The 17,976-nt window shown below is 42.0% G+C and overlaps 1 pseudogene; it reads left to right on the forward strand.

Moving 5' to 3' along the window:
• The first annotated feature begins 492 nt into the window (after positions 1-492).
• Positions 493-17,976, forward strand: part of LOC144698018 (uncharacterized) — a 75,563-nt pseudogene continuing 58,079 nt past the window's right edge.

Genomic DNA, 17,976 nt, shown 5'->3' on the forward strand with positions numbered 1-17,976 from the left:
GCATTGGTTCGTGCAATTAAATAAAAGCATGTTGTATTTTGAATAGCTTTTTCATTAAAATCACAGAATCCCCCAATATCAATATCCTTGGGCTACCATTGACACGAAACTGCACTGGACTAGCCATATAAATACTGTGGCTACAAGAGCAGGTCAGAGGATGGGAATCCTGAAGAGAGTAGCTCACCTCCTGACTCCCCAAATTCGGTTCATGACCTACAAGGCACAAGTCAGGAGTATGATGGAAGACTCTTCATTTGCCTGGGTGACTGCAGCTCCAATAACACTCAAGAAGCCTAACACCATCCAGGTTGAAGCACGTTGCTTGATAATGAACTTGCTAATGTCTATCTGGACCCTGCACTGATGTCCTGGACTTTGAAAGACGTAATTTTTTCCACTTGGATTCTGTAGTGAGCTAAGATAACAGCGCTACTCGTTGTTGAAAAATCGCATTGAACAAGTCACTGACATCCAAATCCAGCAAATGAGATGCTGAACAAGATTGAGACCCGGGTTCTCGAATACCTTATCGAGAAGGAATGGCCTGGAAATATGGAAAGTAAGATTGCTGTGTTCTCCAGTTCTGAAATAGCTTAACCTAAAAGCAAAATTGACATTGTCGGAGAGGTGCCGTTGCAATGATCAGATGAATGATCTGGAAGCTGATTAATCGAGGGACTTTTAAGGGTTAATTTTAAGGATTGGCTTTATTTAAGGGTTAATTTTTATCTAATTTCGATACAAAATCTAGTCATTTCTTTAATTTCGCTATTAACTAAAACTTTCTCTTTGGATTAGGAAAACTTGAGTTTTACTGAAGCTCTAAAACAGGAGTTTTCAGGCTCTCCTTGGAGTTGCAGCTAGTTAAATAGATAACTGGTGTTAATTGCTTTCCAGAAGCTTGAATAAGGGAGCTTAAAAACAGGGCTTCATCAGTGCTGCTTGTCTGAACTGGGGTGTTGATTTAACTTCAGTAGAGTGCTTATGTTGGAGTCTTGCGAGTGAGGGAGTTCGGTGAAGCGGGCGGAGGGGCGGGGACAGAATGTGCTCCTCCCTTTTTCTACCTTTCCTCAGCCTCCAGCAGTTGACTCGTACTAATCTACAGTGAAAGTAGCTGATGAATTTCATAGCAGCCCATCAAGCAACGGACAGAGAGGTATCCGGGAGTTTACAGACAAAATTAAAAGAGAAGTCACGGTAATACCATAAGTTGACTCATTGTTAAGTACAGGCCTTTCCGGAGGCGGCACGGAGAAGAGGATTGGTGAGCGACAGGTGAGTTATTACATTATGCCATACTGCAGTGAACACTTTATATAAATTTAAGGTATGTCAGTGCAGCACGGCAACGTGGAATGTGCATCATGCAAGATATGGGAAGCTGCACAGCCACAAAGCGCCCTCGATGAGCACATCTGCAGGTAATGTCACCAGCTGCAGAAACCTGAGCTCCGGGTTGTGTAACTCGATCAGCGGCTGAGGATTACACGTTTCAGAGAGATGGTGACACTGCAGCTAAGAAGCACACAGGCAGTGAATGGATGTGTGACCGCCAAAGTATCTAAGGGAAACAAGCAGGTAGTGTAAGAATCCCCTGAGGATATCTCACTCTCTAACGGTTTTCCATTTTGCATAATGGTGAGTAAGGTGGTTCCTCAGAGGATTGTAGCAAGGGCTAAATTTGTGGGATTCGCCACTGGCTCAGCTGCAGAGGAGTGGAGGAGGAAGAGCGCAAGTCCTGTATTAGTCAGGCATTTCATAGTTAGGGGAGCAGATCCTGGTTTCTGCGACAGTATGCGTGACTCCAGGGTCGTATATTGCCTGCCTGGTGCCAGGGTCTAGTGTCTCACAGGGCGGATGCAGGGTATTCTTTAAGGGGAGGCTGAACAACCAGAGGTCGTGCTGCACATTGGGAAGAATGAAAATGGATAGGAAAAGGGATGGGGCTCTGAAAGCCGAGTTTAGGGAGTTAGGAAGGCGATTAAGAAGCAGGACCTCAAGAGCAGACAAGTCAAGATTACTCACATGCCAAGTGCTCATGAACATTAGAATAGCAAGACTGAGCAGTTCAACACGCGGCTGGTGAAATGGAGTAGGAGGGAGGGCTTTAAATTTCTGAGGGATGGGACCGGCATTGGAGGAATTCGGAATGTACAAGATGGGTTAGTTAAACCTTAAGATGGCTTGGACTAATGTCCTTAATAGAACGTTTTCTATTGCTGTTGGGGATGGTTTAAACTACATTATCATGGGGTTGGGTGGTGCAATGGAGTGGTGGGAACCTGAAGGAAATACAGACTGGGGATGAGAAAAAGTGGCAGTAGGAACTAGTATTAACTGATAGGAAGGTTGTTTCAGAGATTAGTTAAAAAAGTAAATAGAATAATTCTAGAGTTAAATAGAAATAGAATAGGCAATAGTAAGTCATTAGAGGTGGTCAGAATGAGAGGGATGTAAAATAAGCCTAAATCAGGGCTAATGCGCAGATATGCGAACACACCGATGGTCCTCAATAGGATTGCTGAAGTACAGGCATAGGTTGCAAATGAATGTTTGATATTGCTTTCACAGGGTCCTGGCAAAAAGTGGGGCAGGACTGGGCGTTAATTATTTCTGTGTATCCCTTCGGACCGGCAGGAAAGGAAGAAAACTGTGTGTCGGGGGTGGGAGGGTGATGGTGGCGGGGTTGGGGGGGTGGGGGTGGAGTTGGGGGGTCGGGGGCGTTGGGGCGGGGGGGAGGTGGGGCGGCGTGGCGGGAGGAGGGGGTGGTTGCGAAGTGGCAGCATTGAGTAATGATGGCTTTAGAGAACTGGAGATTTAGGATGTTCCAGAAGGGACAAAAACAGAATCTCCCTGGCTAGAGTTAAGGAATGAAAAAGGTGAAATAACATTGATCAACGTACTGCTGAATATTTCAAAGTGCATTTCCTTGACGGGTGAAGGAACGATAAATAAATACAGAGGGCCTTGGATGAGAGAAATAGAGGTGAAGATGAAAGAATGAAGTGTGCGCACGACAGATGTCAGGTAGATGATGCTATGGAGAATCAAGCTGAATTTAGAAAGGGCCAGAAGGGAAGTGAAAAAAAACCTAATAATACAAACGAAAATAGAGCTCGAAAAGAATCTGGAAGCTAACATAAAGGGGAATCCCAAGATTATCTGTAAGCATTCGAATAACAAAAGGGTGGTAAATAGTAGTGGGGCCGATTACAGGTAAAAAGGGGACTTGCAAGTGGGAGCAGGAGATATAGTGGAGCTATTTAACAAATACTTTGCATCTATATTTAGAAAGGAAGAACATGTTACCCTGGCCGAGGTGAGACAGATGGTAACTGATACACGACAAGAATTTATAATTGAAAATGAGGTGGTGTTAAGCTATCTTTACTTAAGATAGATAGGTTACCAGGGCCTGATGAGTTGCATCCAAGGGACAGTGGGAAGTGAGTTTGGAAATTGCCGAGACACTAATAACATTGCTTCAGTCTTCCTTCGACACGGGGGTGCTGCCAGAGGACGGGAGGGTTGTGAATGTCAAACTCTTGTTCAAAACGGCTTGTAAAGATAAAGCCAGCAACTACAGATCAGTTGGTTGGACATCACTGGTAAGGAAGCTTCTGGAAACTATAGTTTGGGAGAAAATCAATCGTCAATTAGGCAATTGCAGGATAATTAAGGAAAGCCAGCATGAATTAATTTAGGGGAAATCATATTTAACTGACTTGCTGGAGTTTTCTGTGGACCTAACAGACACGGTTGATAAGGGTAAAGCTGTTGCTGTGGTGTGTATAGATTTTCAAAAGACATTTGACACAAAGCCACACAAAAGACAATGAGCAAAATTCAAGCTCATGGAATTAAAGGGAAAGTAGGCACCCGGATAAGAAATTTGCTGACTGGAGGAAACAGCGAGTAATGATAAATTGTAGTTTCTCAGATTGGAAGAAAGTTTGTAGTGGAGTTCCCAGGTGTCAGTTTTGTGACCCTTGCACTTCCTGATATATATTAATGACCTAGACTGTGGTGTACAGGGTGTGATTTCAAAATTTGCAGATGATATGAAGATTGGAAATGTTGCAAACTGTGATGGACATGATCTTGAACTTCAAAAGGACATAAACATGTTCGTGTATTGGGGAGATAAATGGCAGATGAAGTTCAAAGCAGAGAAGTGTGAGGTGATTCATTTTGGAAGGAGGAAAATGGAGAGAAAGTATAAAATAAAGGGAGCACCTCTAAAGGAGGGGCATGAACAGAGGGACATTGGTGCACATCTGCATAAACCATTGAATGTGCTGGGCAGATTGAGGCAACTGTTAATAAAACATATATTATTTTAGGCTTTAGTAATAAGGACATCGATTTCAAGAGAAAGGGGTCTCGTTGAACTTGTATAAGACACTAGTTAGGCCTCATTTAAAGTACTGCATCCAGTTCTTTGCGCCATACTTGAAGAAACATGTTAATTCATTGGAGAGAGTGCAAAAGAATGATTCCAACAATGACGAAATGTTGGTCTGAGTATATCTTGGAGAGGTTTGGTTTGTTGTCCTTGGACAAAAGAAAGCTCAGAAGATATTTGATGGAGGTAGTCAAGATCCTGATGGATGTGGGCGGGGTAAATGGTGAGAAACTGTTTCCAGTCAAAAGAACTTCAAGAATTGAAGGCCACAGGCTGGAAATAATTGGCAAAACGAATAAAAATATTTTGAGGATTTTTTTTTTCCAGAGTGTGGTTGTAGTCAGCAACGAATTCCCTGAGAGGGTGGTGGAGGCAGGTTCGATCGAGGTGTTCAAATGGGATTGGGATTTCTATCTGAAAATGAAGGATGTGCAAGGATACGGAGATAAGGTAAGGGGTTGGGACTTGGTAGAATGCTCTACCAGACAGCTAGTGCAGACTCTTTCGGACGAATGGTCCCCTTTTGCACTGTAAATGTTATGTGATTATGTGCTTCAGATCGTTCATCGTGACTAAACAGGTTAATAGGACCACTACAAATCAAATAGACATTGGAATTTATATGTGAAGCAAAGTAACTGAGAAACAGATAAGCTGTGTTGCAATTGTATCCAACTTTGGATAAACAGCACTCAAAGCATTGTGAACACATGTTACATTTGTACTATATATATGTATATGTAAATGTTTATATTGGCACTTGGGGCCGTGCAAGCTGCTTCACACGGACGATACTCGAAGGAACTGGAAATACTTATTAGGAAATGGTGATTTTTTAATGGCAAATTACTTCAATAAAGTTAAGGCCAAGCGGTGACTGATAAAGGTTTGAAAGCTTATGAACTGGATTTATAAGCTTGTTTGAGAGTAAAATGTTCCCACTTGTTGGGAGATAAGAACTACAAGCCCTAAATATAAAACCGGCAATTACGTATTATTAGATAATTCAGGAATAAAATGTATTTACCCAAAAAGTGGCAAACATTTAGATGTGATCCCGACAGGGGGATCATCAAGGAATAGCTCAGATCGTTTTCAGAGGAAGCCCGGAAGGATTCTCGGAAGTGCTTAAGAAAGCAAACAGAATGCGGAGCTTTATAAGCACAGGGAGAGACAAGACCAAAGAGGTCATTGTGAAAATTTGAAAAAGTTTAGTTCGGTCACAACTACAGCATTGTGTTCAATTATGGGCATCGCACTTTACGATGCACTTGAAGGCCTAAGACAGGGAGCAGAGATTTAGGAGAATGGTTCCAGGCCGAGGGACGCCAGTTTTGACGAAAGGTTGCATTTTTTTCTTAAAGAAGGAAAATCTGAACGATATATTGTGAAGATAATGAACACCACGAGGTGTCAGGAGAGACAGAAATCATTCCCATTGTCAAAGGGGCCGCGAACCAGAGGTCATGGAGTTGAGATGAATGGCAAAAATACCAAATGAGCTAAAAGGTTTTGGTGCAGCGAGTGATTAAGATCTGGAATACCTGAGAGTGTGGCGGAGGCCGACCCAATCGTGGTTTTCAACAATGTGTGGGAAAATTACCCGAAGAGAAAAAATGCAGGGTTATGCGGCAATGAATGGGAGTGGGATTAGTTGAATTTCTCTTGCAAATAGCCGTCACAGGCACGGCAAGCTGAATGATCTATACGCCTTAACCCCTGTACTATTCTATGATTCTATAAGCTGAATGAGTAAAGACTGATGGAGATCGTTGGCTGAGTTAGAAAACAAATTGGGTGGGGAGAGTTTCGTCGATATCGAGCAATTCGGCAGCACTGCAGAGAAGGACAGTGCCTGTTGTGCTGCAGGATGCATGCAACTCTGTCTAACAGTGTATGCAATGTCCAGCCTTCCGTTTTAACCTGACCACTGCATTGCATTATCTTTTGTGGATATATGTTATAGAGATGTTATTTTCCTCTAGGTGTCTGCATGATACTTTATATCATGGTCTATTTCAGGACACATCATCATGAAAGTGATTTGCTTGTTTATTTTTCCGTAACTAAAATACCCAAGTTGATGCTACCTAATTGCATCATGACTGATAAATAAGGGATCGTTTCTGTCACAGAGCATACTTTGGGAACATTTCGAGTAAACAGTCTCATACAGAAAATGCACTCACCATCAAATGGTCCGTTATTTTCCATTTACTATCCTGTCCTTGCAGCTATCGGGGTTCCAGGTGAGATGCGGAGATAACCGCACAGTTTATTATTTAACGCACTGTCCGGATTCTTCGGCATGCATTTTCTAATTTATTGCTTTGGCAGTTATTTTTTTTCTTTTTCTGTGACCCAATTCTCTGTTGGTACTTCTGAATGTTGTTTTTTTTTCTTATGCTTTAATTGCTTTGGTTCGCCAGATAACCATGAACTTTACACCCAGAGCAGCGCTTTCTGCACATCCAATGGTTTTATATGTGGCGATGTCGGGGTTTTATTTTAAAAATTTCATTGGCTTTCAAAATCCCGAACAGAGTGAAGCAACCCGGCCCCATCACTGAAATAATAAAAGTACTTCAATCCTCCCTGACTCCTGACAGAGAATTAGAGAATTGGCTCAAACAGAGATCTGATAATGATACTTTAACCTTGCTAAATACTGACATAGGGTGACGCAAACCTATTCTAACACCGAATGGACAATAGTACTTTTAAACTCCTGAACACTGACCCAGAGCGACACAAGACGGATCTACAAGCGACCTAATGACATTATTTTAACCAATGTAAACACTAGCAAATATTGATATATCGTGGCACTAATCGGATCTAACATGGGCTGATGCTAATATATTAACATGGTTTAAACGTTGAGAATGAGTGAAAAAAAAAAACTTCCATCCATCAGCGACCTGACAATAATAGCTTAACCATATTAGAATTTTCTCCAATCACTTGCCTCCCTGGTGTGGGAAAGTCGAAGTTCCATTATTTCCTGGCTTAAGGAGCTCAGGGAGCCTATAGGAGGCTGACATTAGAACGTGACTGTGCTTCACAGCGGGAATTAACTGCGCATATATCTATCCCTTGCTCAGCATTCGGTTTCAGTTACATACTTAGCAGTCACAGCTCCAGGGATCTCCTTCGAAATCGAGCTGACTTTCTTCCATCTGCTGCGGGTGCATCAGATGAACGGTTCCAGATCAATTAAACTTATTTTTAACTAATCTTATGAGATTTATTCTTCCATTATTGGATATTATCAATGGTGTATCTTGCTATTTCAATATATTTAGTTTGTATAGAGCGTGTTGTGCCGAAATACCGTGTATCAGGTATGAGCCTGTGGACAAATCGATCATTGTGTATTTATTTTTCCCCCCGTTCAACGATTGGGGCAACTTGGACGATATTTCAGATATATTTCCTGGTGTATTACTTTGATGCTTGTTTGGCTCACAAGACCCGCACCTTTTGTGAATGTTGAAAATTTACTGTCAACTGTCTTATACAACATGACCTGAAAAGAGTTGTTGTTCGATGTAACAGCGTTTGTTAAGTTAAACGTCCATGTCCGCTCTTCTGACATACTTACAGCAGTCATTCGCTTAAACAATTCAATAAACAATTGAACGAATAACTGACAAGTTTTGTTAAGATCACAATTTACGTTGATAACGATTCACAGAAAATGACCATTTAGTTGATTTGTTTAAGACAGAAGCGCCCATCACTGAATGCAACCAGTGCATGAATTTATATTGTGCTATATTGGGTTAATTATTTCGGTTAATCAACATTTAATAGTTCGCAGTTCCTATTAATTAGACTGCATAAATATTACGATTCCTGTTCTCCTTCTTCCAACCCGGAAAATTTAACTCGATCTATTCCACTTTTCCTAAATGAGTTCCCCTTGGATTCTCAATTCAAATGCTATGGCAAGGCGGGCGATGTTTTTAAAGTTAGCATTCAAGGTCGTTGCTGTCTCCACACAACAATCAAGTGATTTGCTCTCCAGGGTACCAGTCCAATGGCCGAAATGTAAGGGTCGAGTTGTCTGAAGAGACGAGAGAAGCTGAGGTGGTTTTCCTGGGGTCAAAGTATATTGAGGTTAGGGTTAACAGAGGTATTCAAAATCAAGAAATGGGAACACGTATTTAATTTACTGGGCAAAATAACTGGAAGAGTTAATTCAGAGATATTTTCAATGTATGAAGTTGTTGTAAACTGGAAGCCAAAGCGTTAAAGAGTGATGGAACCGGATTAAACATGAACTTCCAACAGCAAATTGCATATATGCTTAAAGTGACTGAAGTACCCGTTGGGCACCCAGATCCAAACGTAAACCAGCAATTCACAATTTCTTATGTATACTAAGACTCTATTCGCCATTTCTAAAATTACTTGCGACATTTATCGTTCCATTTAAGTTCTGCACTTGCTGAATTTAAGGTTCTAGCTACATTGTCCATACCAATTGTTCCTACCATTTTGCCTCGCATGTTACAACGCCGCACAGAGCTGTCACTGAACGATTCCTTGCGGGATGTGCCGTTGTCACAGTGATACCTGACACAATGGCCTTGTCGCATGACAAGGAGCGGCAGAAAGAGCTGCCTCAAACGTTACCATAAAGAATAAATTACTGTTCATTGCTACCATTACCATTTTTCAAGCGACAGTGGAATAACAGTTCCCAATAACTCATTATAGACTCATACCCTCATACCCTGCTGAAATTACTTAGTGATTTTCCCGACGTCTTAATGGCATAATATCTCAATCTTTCTCACGTTGATTTAAAGTTAATCAAGATGATTTTATTCATTTTAATTTAAGGTTAATTATTGATGAATCACTATCTCCTGGCACCACATTTAATTTCGTTCAGCTGCATTTGCTTGTCCCAAGTTCAGTGAGTTATGACTTCAGATCCAGCAAGCACAATAAGTTTTCCTGTTATAACATTCATTACTCAGTAAATCTGCGCTGAACAGGTACATATTAATACAAAACGTAGAAGACTTATACATATTGTACCACATCAGGCCGAACTAAAATTATTAATTGTATTCTAATCTGTAACTATTGTTCCTTTTGCAGCTAATATAGTGACAATTGTAATCCTGTCTCGCGGAGGTTGTGGCCTTTCCAGATGTATCACTCGGTACCTGCTGTTCATGGCGTTGATGGATCTCCTGGTCATTGTCACCGCGGTGATATTGAATAGAATAGGTGGCATCTATTTCAGAAATAGCTTCCTGTCCAGGACATCAGCATGTACAGCCACTACTGTGCTTATTTATTCATCTCGAGACTGCTCCGTCTGGTTAATAATCGCTTTCACCTTTGATCGATTTGTGGCCATTTGTTGCCAGAAGCTGAAACCAAAATACTGCAAGGTCAAAACTGCGGCTGTTGTCATAGCAATGGTTTGTATCCTGAGCTGTTTGAAAAACATCCCTTTCTACCTAACATATGAGCCTTTATATACAATTAATAACGTAGCCTTGTACTGCAACATAAAACCTATATTTTATGCTACACCCATATGGAAGGCGTTTGACTGGTCTGATCGTCTTCTAACCCCATGCGTCCCAGTCTTCCTCATCATACTGCTCAATGTTCTCACTGTCAGACATATTGTTGCGGCCAGTAGAGCTCGCAAAAGACTCCGTGTCCAGAGCAATGGGGAGAGTCAGCGGGACCCAGAGATGGAGAGCAGAAAAAAATGCATCCTTTTACTCTTCACAATTTCTGGTAGCTTCGTCCTCCTGTGGTTCACGTACGTTATCAATTTTTTCCATGTTCGAATTACAAGAACTGACTATTTCACCGGTTTCAATTTCAATAATCCAAAGTTTATTCTGCAGGAATGTGGAAACATGCTTCAGCTTCTGAGTTGCTGCACGAACACGTGTATTTATACCGTGACTCAGAAGAAATTCAGGCAGGAGTTATGGAACACATTGAAATATCCATTCCAATTAATTGTTAAATTAGTTCAAAAATGGAACAGCCAATTAAGACAGTCAACATCATAGAAGCTCTGTCTTGTACTCTTGCTGACCGACTCTCCATAGGTGTCCGACCATTGACAACACGGTTTTTCTTATATTAAAGAGATACACTGATCTTTATATCTAACTGACCCGTCCTTTCTCGTCCGTGTTGGCTCCTTTTGTGAAATAATTAAGAGGAGTTCTTTTTTCGGGCAAGTATAATTCTTGAGATGGAAGCTCTCATGTGCCATAGGAACATAGAAACATGGAAAATAGGAGCAGGAGTAGGCCATTCGGCCCCACGAGCCTGCTCCGCCATTCATTATGATCATAGCTGATCATCCAACTCACTAGCCTGCTCCCGCTTTCTCCCCATATACATTGATCACTTTCGCCCCAAGAGCTGTATCTAACTCCTTCTTGAAAACATGTTTTGACCTCAACTACTTTCTGTCGTAGCAAATTCTACAGGCTCACCACTCTCTGGGTGACGAAATTACTCCTCAGCTCAGTCCAAAATGGTCTACCCCGTAACCTCAGACTGTGACCCCTGGTTATGGACACCCCCAACATCGGGAATACCTTTCCACCATCTGCCCTGTCTAGTTCTGTTAGAAGTTTTTAGGTTTCTATGAGATTACCCCGCCCCCCAAAATCTTCTGAATATAACCCTTACCGACTCAATCTCTCCTTATACGTCAGTCCCGTCATCCCAGGAATCAGTTGGTTAAACCTTTGCTGCACACCCTCGATAGCAAGAACATCCTTCCTCAGATAAGAAGACCAGAACTGCACACAATATTCCAGGTGTAGTCTCACCAAGGCCATGGACAATTGCAGCAAGGCATCCCTGCTCCTATATTTGAATCCTCTCGCTATGAAGGCCAAAATACCATTTGCCTTCTTTACTCCCTGCTGCACCTGCATGCTTACTTTCACCAAATGGTGTACGAGGGCACCCACGTCTCGTTGTACGTTCCCCTCTATCAATTTATAGTCAGTCAGATAATAACCTGCCTCACTGTTTTTGCTACCAATGTGGATAGTCTCACATTTATTCATATTATACTGCATCTGCCATGCATTTGCCTACTGACTCAGCTTGTCCAAATCACACAGAAGCATCTCTGCATCCTCCTCACAGCTCACCCTCCCACCCAGCTTTGTGTCAGCTACAAATATGGAAATATTACATTTAGTTCCCTCATCTAAATCATTAATATATTTTGTGAATAGCTGGGGTCCCAGTACCGATCCCTGCGGTACCTCACTAGTTACTTCCTGCCAATCGGAAAAAGACCCGTTTATTCCTCCTCTTTTTTTCCTGTCTGCCAGCCAGTTTTCTATCCATCCCAATACACTACCCCCAATTCCATACGATTTAATTTTACACGCCAACCTCTTATGTGGGACTTTGTTGAAAGCCTTCTGTAAGTCCAAATAAACCACATCCACTGGCTCCCCCTCATCAAATCTTTTAGTTACATCCTCGAAAAATTCCAGTAGATTTGTCAAGCATGATTTCCCTTTCATAACTCCATGCTTACGCTGTCCGATTCTGCCACTGTTTTCCACGTGTTCAGCTATTAAATCTTCTACAATGGACTCTAGAGTTTTCCCCACTACCGACGTCAGGCTGATTGGCCTACAATTTCCTATTTTCTCTCTGCCTCCCTTTTTAAATAGTGGGGTTACATTAGCTATCCTCCACCTTTTGGAACTGTTTCAGAGTCTATAGAATCTCGGAAGATGACCACCAATGCATCCATTATTTCTAGGGCCACTTCCTTAACTACTCAGGGATGCAGATTATCAGGCCCTTTGCATTTACCGGCCTTCAATTCCATCAATTTTGCCAACACCATTTCCCTACTAATGTTGATTTCTTTCAGTTCCTCCAGCTCACTAAACCCTGTGCTCCCCAACATTTCTGGTACGTTATTAGTGTCCTCCTTTGTGAAGACAGAAGCAAAGTCTGTACTTAGTTGGTCAGCCATTTATTTGTTCCCCATTATAAATTTTCCTGTTTCTGACTGTACGGGACCTACATTTGTCTTCACTAATCTTTTTCTCTTCACATACCTATAGAAACTTTTACAGTCAGTTTTTATGTTCCCAGCAAGCTTACTCTCGTACTATATTTTCCCTTTCTGAATCAATCCCTTGGTACTCCTTTGCTGAATTCTAAAGTGTTCCAAATCCTCAGGTCTGTTGTTTTTTTCTGGACAATTTGTATGCCTCTTCCTTGCATCAAATACTATCCCTAATTTCCTTTGTAAGCCATGGTTTGGCCCACTTTCCTGTTTTATTTTTGCACCAGACAGCGATAAACAATTGTTGCAGTTCACGCATGCGCTCTTTGAATGTTTGCCATTGCCTATCCACCGCCATCCCTTTAAGTAACGTTTCACAATCCATCATAGCCAACTCGCGCCTCATACCATTGTAGTTTCCTTTATTAAGATTCAGGACCCAAGTCTCAGAATCTATGTCACTCTGCATCTTAATGAAGAATTCTATCATATTATGGTCGCTCATTCCCAAGGGTCGTGGCACAAAATTATTGCCAATTATTCTTTTCTCGTTACACAATACCCAGTCGAGGATGGCCTGTTCTTTCGTTGGTTCCTCAATGTATTGGTCCATAAAAATATCCCGTATACACTCCAGAAATTCCGCCTCTATGGTATTGTTAATAATTTGATTTGCCCAATTTTTTATGCATATTAAAGTCACCCAGAATTACAGATGTTCCTTTATTACATGCGTCTCTAATTTCCTGTTTAATGCCATGTCCAACATCGCCACTATAGTTTGGGGGTCTGTATACAACCCCCACGAACGCTTTTTGGCCCTTAGTGTTTCTCAGCTCTACCCATACAGATTAATTATCGTCGGAGCTAATATCATTTCTCACTATTGCGTTAATTTCCTCTTTAACCAGCAGTGCAACGCCACCACCTTTTCTTTTTTGTCTGTCCTTCCGAAATACTGAATGTCCTGGATGTTCAGTTCCCATCCCTGGTCACCCTGCAGCCATGTCTCCCTAATCCCGACTATATCATAACTATTTTCATCTATTTTCGCAGTTAATTCATTCACTTTATTGTGACTGCTCCTTGCGTTAAGGCACAAAGCCTGAAGGTTTGTCTTTCTAACATTACTTGTCCCGTTCCCACTATTTTTCACTGAGGCCGTGTTTTTTTCTTGCACTTGATTTCTCTTTTTCCAGTTCAGATCTTTTTCACCACAAAACTGCTTGTTTAGGTTCAAGGCAAAATACTTCATCATCCAATGAAAACGATTGCTGTGAGCTGGAACATGAAATCGACAGTGAGCTGAAAAAGCTGAAATAAGCTGCTCATGTGCAACTTTCGATTTCCAAAACCCTCCACCCTATTCACTGTTGGTCCAATGGAAGCGCCAATCCCGATTCACTGGACATCAGGGAAACCAGCAATAAAGGCTTGACATTTGAATTATGGAGGCATATTTGACATTTATTTTTTATTCCCGACCTCTTTCACAGGAGACAACTTTCCCCGACCAAACGGTCTGTGTTGATGGAACACAAGCGGCTTCTTCACCAATGAGAAGAACCATTGCTGTTAGTGAAACATGAAATCGATACTTTCCTCCTTTAAGACAGTTCTTAAAGCCTCCCCCTTTAACCGAACTTTTAGTCATCTGACGGAATATGAGGCTCGGTGTTACACTTTGTTATATAATGATCCTGGGGAACACCTTGTGACGTTTCAACTGGTTAAAGGCACTTTATAAATATAAGTTGTTGTTGTTGTAGGATATATATAGAAAGGGCGAATCTCCTGTTTTATCTTTCACACTGACACTTTCCTCTACGACATTTTATCATGAAGTTGCACAACTAACGTGAATCAAGTTTGCAACTTTAAAAACGTTTTCACCCCCTCAGGGAACTGAACCACATTGACAATCACAGTCACAGAGAGATATACACCGAGTGTGACAGAGGCCAAAGGAGAGACACAGGCCCAGAAAGCAAAGATGGCACCAACTTGGCTCAGTGCTTGTTCGATTTCTGAAAGCAAATTTCCTGAATGCTTTCAAATGAATGGAAATCAGAAAATACGGACGTATTTGGAAAGATTTCCTTCTAATTAAGGGACTATTAATTTGGATAAAATCACAAATGGTGAAAACTTTAGTCAGCAGAATTCTAACCCTCGTGTTCATATTTACAACAAACGTAAATTATCGAATTTTCACGCATTCAAATAAACCAGCTACTTTCAAACCGCAGCTCCATCATAAGTGAAGCGGATATGACCCCACTCGCCTCCATAATCCCTGTGCTGCAAAGAGCCCAATGAAGCTGTCTGGAATGTTAAACTGTGACGTCATGCAGCAGCACTTTGGGTCTTTGTTTTGAAGAAATGGAATTCGGCTGTTCTCATTAGGAATGCTGGAGACAGACTGATCAACAATGTCGTCATCAAATGGCACATCACAGTAAGAGGACTTTCCACCCATCGTGCCTATGTCAGTTTTGCACAAAGAGCTTCATAATAAATGGCATTCTCCTTCTCTTTCTCCTTAGCCTTGTATTTTTTTCGCTTTCAAGCCATTGCACAATTCCCATTTGGAAACTCGGGTTAAGAAAACCAATATTGAAAGCTTCAGCTAGTTCCTCACTTGAGCAAATACGTCAGACTTGCTCCAGGCACTGACGTTTGCAGCGCTTTACTTTGGTCAGAAGAACAAGGCAATATAATTTGCGGGCTAACATGGATTTTTTTTAAATTCGTTCACGGGATGTGGGCTTCGCTGTCTGGGCCAGCATTTATTGCCCATCCCTAATTGCCCCAGGGAAGGTGGTCTGCCTTCTTGAACCGCTGCAGTCCTTGTGGTGTCAGTACACCAACAGTGCTGTGAGGAAGGGAGTTCCAGGATTGTGACCCAGTGACAGTGAAGGAACGGCGATATATTTCCAATTCAGGATGGTGAGTGACTTGAAGGGGAGATTCCAGGTGGTGGTGCTCCTACTATCTGCTGCCTCGCCCTTCTGCATGGTAATGGTCGTGGATTTGGGTGCTGCTGTCTAAGGCGCCTTGGTGAATTCTTGCAGTGCATCTTGTAGATGGTATACACTGCTGCTACTGTGCATCGTTGGTGAAGGGAGTGAATGTGGATGTGGTGCCAATCAAGCGGACTGCTTTGCCACGGACGGTGTCCAGATTCTTATTTGTACTAGGGACCGCACTTATCCAGGCAAGTGTGCAGTATTCCATCAGACTCCTAACTTGTGCCTTGTAGATGGTGGACAGGCTTTGGGGAGTCAGGAGGTGAGCTACTCGTTGCACAATTCCTAGCGTCTAGCATGCTCTTGTAGCCACAGTATTTATATGGCTAGTCCAGTTCAGTTCCAGGTCAATGGTAACCCCCAGGATGTTGATAGTGGGTGATTCAGTGCTGCAAATACCAATGAAAATCAAGGGGCGATGGTTGGATTCCCTCTTGTTGGAGATGGTCATTGCCTGACACTTGTGTGGCACGAATGTTACTTGCCACTTGTCAACCCAAGTCTGGACATTGTCCAAGTCTTGCTGCATTTCGACATGGACAGCTTCACTATCTGAGGAGTCGTGAAAGATGCTGAACATTGTGTAATCATCAGCGAACATCCTCACTTATGACCATATGATGGAAGGAAAGTCATTAGTAAAGCTGGTTTGGCCGAGGACACTACCCTGAGGAAGCCCTGTAGTGATGTCCTGGAGCTAAGATGACTGACCTCCAACAACCACAACCATCTCCCATTGTGCTCGATATGACTCCAACAAATGAAGCGTTTCCCGCTGATTCCCATTGACTCCAGGTTTGCGAGGGCTTATTGATGCCACACTCTGTCAAATGCTGCCTTGATGTCAATGGCAGTCACTCTCACCTCACCTCGGGAGTTCAGCTCTTTTGTCTATGTTTGAACCAAGGTCAGGAACTGAGTGGCCCTTGTGGAACACAAACTGGAATCAGTGAGCAAGTTATTGCTAAGTCAGTGCCGCTTGATGATACTGTTGATGACTCCATCCATTTCCTTCCTGATGATGGAGAGTAGACTGATTTGGCGGTAATTGGTTGGGTTGGATCATCCTCACTCTTTCATTCCCAGTTTACTGGGAAGAACGAGGAGAGACAGTATAAATTGCAGGGTTCTGGGGAAAAGATCAGGTCATGGCAATGACAGAAAGACCGCTCTCTCTGCTGTAACTAATTTATGATTTCATACAAACACTAGTAGCATAGAAAAATCTTCTGTAGTCGTGGACGAGTGGAAAAGGCGATGCATTAGAACTCCTGCCAAGGTTCGAATCCTGACGACTATGTTTCTCATTATTTCTGGTTTTAACTGCACGCAGACAGAATTAATTATTGTTTGAATCGGGGAAAAGCGCTCCAAACGTATCCGTGTTCTCATATTTACATTCATTTGTCAGCCTTCTGCAAACCTCCAGTCGCAAATGGAAAAAAATCCTGAGCCGATTTGCTGACATAATTTCATTCTGGCAGTTGTCTCTCCTTCGGCCTCTGTCAGTCTCGGTGTATACCTCTGAGTATGTTCCTCTATGTGGGTCAATGTGGTTCAGTTCCCCAAGGAGGTGAACACATTTTTACGAGCACAAGCTGTATTCACATTAGTTGTGAATTCTTCTCATTACAATGTTACAGTGAAAAATATCAGGATGAAAGAAGCAACAGGAGTCTGTCTCTTTCTATGTGTGGACTACAACAACAGCTTATATTTATAAAGCTCCTTTTACCGAATGAAACGGCACAAGGCGTTCCCAAGGATCATTATATAACAAAGTGTAACACAGAGCCACATAATCAGTCAAATGACTAAAAGCTCCGAGAAAGGAGAAGGCTTTAAGAACTTTCTTAAAGCAGGAAAGTATCGATTTCATCTTTCAGCTAACAGCAATGAATTTTCTCATTGGCTGAAGAGGTCACTTGTGTTCAAACCATATAGGCCATATGGCCAAAGAAACTTGCCTCTTTTGAAAGAGATCTGGAATGAAAAAAATGCCATAAGCAGCTTCCATGGGCCAAGCTGCTGGGTTAATGGTTAAAATGGGAAATTTTATCAGTACAGCCTGCGTTCGATTCCTGATTAAGGAGTTGAAACTTATTACTCTTAGGCGAGCTGTTCAAATCAATTTGATTGATTTGCTGGTTGAAAATAACACGGTTTAACTCTGCTAGAATTGGTGGAGTGAGAGTGGAAGTTTCATATCAGAGCTGGAAATATCACAAGGGCAAAACTCGGGAATAAACCCAGAGTCGGAATGAGGGGGTGAAAATAAAAGAAAAGGGCTGTGATAGGTTACAAAACACTGACTATAGAGCTGGTGGTGCGAGGCAGAATATTATTCCTGTATTACTCATGTCATATGCAGCTCTAATTTCCTTATTTATCCCATGCCCAACATTACCACTACAGTTTGGTGGCCTATAAACAACTCCCGCCAATGTTTGCTGCCTCTTGCTGTTTCTTAGCTCCACCCAAACCGATTCTAC

The sequence above is a fragment of the Cetorhinus maximus genome, chromosome 23 (genome assembly GCF_964194155.1).
Source record: "Cetorhinus maximus chromosome 23, sCetMax3.hap1.1, whole genome shotgun sequence".
Taxonomy (NCBI): Eukaryota; Metazoa; Chordata; class Chondrichthyes; order Lamniformes; family Cetorhinidae; genus Cetorhinus; species Cetorhinus maximus.